The sequence below is a fragment of the Miscanthus floridulus genome, chromosome 13, assembly GCF_019320115.1.
Source record: "Miscanthus floridulus cultivar M001 chromosome 13, ASM1932011v1, whole genome shotgun sequence".
Classification (NCBI taxonomy): domain Eukaryota; kingdom Viridiplantae; phylum Streptophyta; class Magnoliopsida; order Poales; family Poaceae; genus Miscanthus; species Miscanthus floridulus.
In genome coordinates, this window is record NC_089592.1 from 21,099,869 (window position 1) to 21,105,868 (window position 6,000).

At 43.1% G+C, this 6,000-nt stretch overlaps 1 long non-coding RNA gene across 1 annotated transcript; it reads left to right on the top strand.

Annotated features, from left to right (window-relative positions):
• The first annotated feature begins 1,106 nt into the window (after positions 1-1,106).
• Positions 1,107-1,639, top strand: LOC136501377 (uncharacterized). Its single transcript, XR_010770245.1, has 3 exons — positions 1,107-1,181; positions 1,273-1,372; positions 1,487-1,639. It is a non-coding gene; the product is annotated as an uncharacterized lncRNA (long non-coding RNA).
• Positions 1,640-6,000: the final 4,361 nt, after the last annotated feature.

Sequence of the window (6,000 nt, forward strand, 5' to 3'; positions counted from 1 at the left end):
AATCAACGTTATCGGACTATGACCGCACACTCACCAAGTCAATTGAGGCGGCACAGAAAAAGAAGCGGGCAGGGAAAGGAGTTGCCCAACTCGGACAACAAGCGCACCAATCAGTCCCCCCGCTAGTTGTTGGTAATGAATATGGTTCGAATTTAGGATTAATGCATCAGGCAAACATACCTCCGGATGTCGATTTGGATCACCTTGGTGAATTTATTGATGAGACTGGTCTCGACCTTTACCAGATGTTTGGTGATGGAAACATTGAGAGTGCGGCGGAGGTTGATATTTGGAAGAAAAAATTTGTACTAGGCCAGAGTCTATACAACCTTCAAGCCTTATCTGATCTGGGGACGCAAATGTACCTGCTAAACAAGTGGTACATGCAGGCGTCTACCGGTGGAGACTTCTACATTGGTGTCAGAATTAGAGATGAACATTGGTTCCGTGGCGATGATGTTATGTATGTTGACTTTGCAGAATTTCATCAACTATGCCACCTGACCTCTCTGGACAAAGTTATCATTAGCTGCTATTGCATGTAAGTAATAATTCTTTCGATCTATTATTAAACTCATCATATGTGTGTATATGCATATAAATTATCCTAACAAGTACTATATATATGCAGATTTACAATGACAGAGCTCAGAAAAGAAGGCTGCAATGAAATTGGTTTTGTTGATCCCCATATAGTATTCAAAGACCCAGTTACTTCAAAGACTAATTGGAAGTCTGAGTCAGAGAGTAACCTCATGAACTTCTTAGTGAACCAACGCCACAAGAAGGATATACTCTTTCCCTACAACTTCAAGTGAGTGTTAATAATGTCGATCATCCTTAATGGCTCATATGTTGATTCTAGTTAATTAATGAGTGTTATGCGTTATATCCTATAAACACATGCAGCAATCACTGGATATTGATGGACATCGATCTGGTGAAAAGTCACTTGATAATCTATGACTCGATGAGAAAACCACAACAAGACTACCAAGATATGATAGATATTATCCAGAGGTAATTTCGGTATCTCTAGCAACTATATATACACACAAACATGATGATTAACTATATCTGATGACGTGGCAAATTTTTTATTGGACAGTGTTTGGAAAACCTTTATTGAGAAGCAACACATAGGAAAATGCAAAGCGCCACTGAATATAATCCCTTTGAAAGTAAGTCCCCTAAATCGCATCATCTTTATTAATTAAACATATAGCTTTCACCGGATCACCAGATTGGATGACAAATCTTTTTCTCGTAAAGTGGTGTCTGAGGCAGGAACAGGGGGAACAACTACTGTGGTTACTATGTTTGCAAGTTTATCAAGGTGGTCTCCCAAAGAACTCCTACAGAGAGACTCAAAGTACGTTAAAAATACACTATATATTTATTTAATTATTATTGTTGATTGTGTTACTATGTCTTTATATATATATGTACATATATTAATTTATTTTCCTTTAATTCAAACCTGTAGACTTGATGGTTGGAGGAAAAGGTCATACGGCAAGACCAAATCAAAGCAATTCAAAAGTCTATAGCCGGATTTTTTAATGAACAGGTCATCGATTCCAAGGGCGAGTTCTACTTCGACCCAATACTGCCATGGAAGCCAAGCTAGAGGATGAGAGAAAACTTGTTATATCACAACAACTGTAATGCAATCTTTTTGTAATATATGCACATGAAATAATATAATGTAAAATACACATATGCATGCATGCATGTAAATATATATATATATATATATATATATATTTCTATGCTTGAATTGTGTGATTTAATACGTTCATTGTGCTTGAACCAAAACATACTATACGCGCGTATAAATGTATAATTTGCAGCGTACAATACGACTTCGAAAACCTATTTTGAAAAGAAAACAAAAAAATGAAAAGAAAAGAAAAAAAGAAAAAAAAACCTTTAGTCCCGATTCGTATTACCAACCGGGACTAAAGGTGCCGGCCATCGTGGCATGTTAGGAGGCACCTTTAGTCCCGGTTGGTAATACGAACCGGGACTAAAGGTCCTCCTTTAGTCCCGGTTCCTGACCCGGGACTAAAGGACCCTCTTTAGTCCCAGATGCTTGCTCCCCGGTGGGGAATCGGGACTAGAGGGGGTTCTCCACCGGGAGTAAAGCTCTGTTCTCTACCAGTGTAGCTTGGTGAATGCAATGCATTTTGAGCTGGCCCACACATCATCCTTTATCTAAGAGACTCTGTATATACCCATATAGGCACCGAAACATCTTCACAGGGTTATTACATCCGCAGAAGCAAGATTACTATATCCATAACCAACCAAATATATATTTTTTTGGACTAATGCATCCACTGAGTCTGCTTAGCTTCCGCACATGTAGAATATATGATATACGCAACATCGTGAAAGCAACCAAGCACACCCATAGTGAGCATATTGCGACATGTGTTCCATCTATCAGTCGAGTAGCAGGCTTGTAACAGAATTGAATTTCGAGTGGTGAATACACTTAGTAATTTGAGAAGACGAAAAAAACAAATTTGCACGGGACATGCTTCTTTGCTTGGTTATTTAGCTTGCTGACAATGCATGATTGGCCTTCAAACAAGTTTCTTAGGTCACTGTAATGGAAACGCATAGCTTGTGTACGTATTCATGTTGTGTCTCGCCCAGGCTCCACAAAAATTCTAGCTCCGCCGCTGCTTTCTCAAAACAATTCCTAGTGACGACAATACTTTGATTGGCCTGGATCCAGAGGAAACCAAAAAAGCCATTTGCTTTGAAAAATTTGCTGAAAGAGAAATTTAAACAAGCTGTGTCATGCATTAGGTAGGAAGGTGCGGTAAGCATAAGGACTTATAATTACAAGGTGAGATTGACATCCCAAGCAAGACCTGAACATTTGGTAATATAGAATTATATATCCGACTTATAATTACTAGAAGATACACGTACGGTAAGGTATTTTCTGTGCTTGAAATTTTTGTCAAGTTCGCAATTGCTTGCCCACAATTAGCCGCTCCAGTCAGCTGCCATCCTTCCAGCCCCTCCCCCGTGCAGCGTTGCTTCCTCAAGTCCTCCACTACTTTCCGCTCACTCGCCCACGGGGCGGACCCAGAAATGGACGAGGCTCCAGGCTGAGCTCCTACCTAATCCTCTGAGCAACCAAGTGAATCAGTTCACAACAGCTTAGCCATTTATTTTATTAAGGGCTAATTTGGAAACTCAAATCCCCTTAAAATCCCTGACTTTTTCTAGCACTACTACATAAAAACTTAAGCAAGGCGTTTGGCTTTTGGCCTCGGAGGCGGGCGGGCCGGTTGCCCGCCTCCGTTATTGGGTGTCCAGGCAGCCGGTCCAGCAACCGCCTCCGTTAATCATTAACCGAGGCGGGCACCGTAATCCAACCGCCTCGGTTAATTCACGATTAACAGAGAGTTAATAGATTAACTAAGGCGGGCACCATAAGCCAAACGCCTCGGTTAATCGATTATTGCGTCTGCCTCCGTAAATCGATTTACGGAGGCGGACGTCTTAAGATGTTTGCCTTGGCTAACGATTACAACAAAAAATAATTCATAACTTTTTCATATGAACTCGGATGAAGACATACTTTACATCAAAATTATAGCCCTCGACGAGATCTACAACTTTGTAGTTGAATTTTTTTTTGAATTGAAACTGTTTAGGGTCCCAAAATATTATTGAAAGTGCACAGATTTTGAAATTTTAAATTTTAAATTATCAAATGATCTCGAATGTTGACATAGTCTACACAAAAGTTATAGTTCTTAATAGAATCTACAACTTTGCAGTTGAAAAGTTTTTTATTTGAAGATGTTTAGAGTCCCAAATATGTGTTCAAAGGTTATAGATTTTGAAATTTAAAATTTTGAATTCCTAAACGATCTCAAATGTTCACATAGTTAATACCAAAGTTCTAGTGTCCGACCTGATCTACATATTTGATATTGACAAGTTTTTGATTCAAAGTCACCTAGAGTCTCAAATATGTGTTCGAAATTTACATGCTCTGAGACTCAATTTTTTGAATTTTTCAAACTATCTCTGATTGGGATGCATCCTATAGCAAAGTTGTAGTACTTCACAAGATTTAAAACTTTGTAGTTAAAAGTTTTTTCATTTGAGTTCATTTAGTAGCTCAAATATGTAATATAAGATTACAAAATATTGATATAAAAAGATAGCATATTATATATAGATATGAATGATTGTGCTGTGCGGTAGAGACATGGTAGTATTGAGTGTCAGGTCGTGGGTTTGATTCTCCAAAGTTGCAAGTTTTTTTCATTTTCTTGTTTTCTGGAGAACATTAACGGAGGCAAGCATTTTAAGACGCCCGCCTTGGTTAATGGGATTAACAGCCCGCCACAATCAACCGTGACCTTTGGACGGAGGCAGTTGCAATGCCCGCCTCCGTTAATTAAAAATGCCCGCCTCGGAAAAGATTTGCGAGTAGTGTAGGGTGAGAAATCGATAGTGGTGCAGGGTGAGAAATCCATTGCGATATCATTTGAATAACCCATTAAGTTATTCATATAGGGTTTTCTATCCTTGGGTGTGCCTCCCCTTATGTCGGGTTCATAAACCCGGGGTCCCTCGGGGACCGGCTTCCACGCCAGGGCTCGGCCCAGGAGGACGGCCTTTTCTTCTTCTAGACCGGCCCAAGAGTCTAAACTCAACAGACCGGAGCACTCGCTTCAGGCCCTGGCCGCCTTCGGCCCATCTTTCCGACCGGAGCACTAGCTCAGGCTCAGGCCAACTCCGAACGGCCTCTCCGATCAGAGCGCTAGCGTTAGGCCCCGGCTGCCTTCGCACGGCCTCCACTCGGAAAGCCTGACCCGAGGACCGCCTCCGACTCCGACCTCGTGTCTCCGACCGGGGTTCATAGAAAACCCTGCTCATCGCTATTCTCTGACTGGCGCGCCAGAACTGACTGGGGACATCCGACCGGGGACGCCTGCTCGGAAAGAACCAGAAGGCGCACGAAGGAAGGCAAGACAGGGCTCGCAAGTCAAACCACTACACCAGGGACCATACCCTGTGGAACAGTACTTTACAAATGGCCCTGCCACAAACAGTATTGTAGGCGCCAACATTTGCCTCTACAGTATTGTAGGCGCCGGTCAAAACACCCGTACGGTAAGACCCCCCATGTGCCTCTAGGCATCAACAGTATTGTGGGCGCCAGAATTCACCGTACCAGGTGAACGTGGTACAACCATGCCCCCAGTCGGCGAGACAGTATTTTTGCAGGTATCAACGTCCTCCAGTCTAGAAGAAAGCAGCTCAACCTCCCACATGTACCTGTCATTCTGCGATGACATCAATAGTATTACGGGCGCCCACCATTGTCCCATCCCTGTCGGCGTGGGCAACAAGGCTTAGAAACGTCCGTACTCTCTCTCCCTCTCACTTGTAAAGCCATCCCCTTCTTCTATAAAAGGGGATGTGCTCCCTCCAAACACAGGGAGTTAACCCAAGTCGACTTCTTCAAGCTCAAGTTTAGGGTTGGACACTTCGTTCATAGCATAGCTCCTGTCGATCTCAGCCCTTCCAACCGGACCGACTGGACACCCCATCTCTCTCCCTCTCATTTGTAACCCCACTACAGACTTCGAGCACCTGGGCTCGGGAATGAAGTCACCGACTGACCCACACTGGACGTAGGGCACGTTGCCTGAACCAGTCTAAATCCCATGTCACTGAGTGCTAGGCCACCTCCGATCACAACGTATAGCAAAACTACAAATATTTACTAGTTGGTCACTTTCTGTACCGACAGTTGGCGCCGTCCATGGGGAAGACGCTGTACGTTCAACACTTTTTTGGTAATCGGATGGCCCATTTCTCTGCCACCCCCGCCGTGGCGGGTTCGGGCGATACGATTTGCTTCGGCTCGATGGAATTTCCTGCACTCTCGCCCACCGGGATGCGGGTTCCACCCGTCTTCGAGCCTTCCTTGGCCTTCCACTTTGGAAGCCTAGA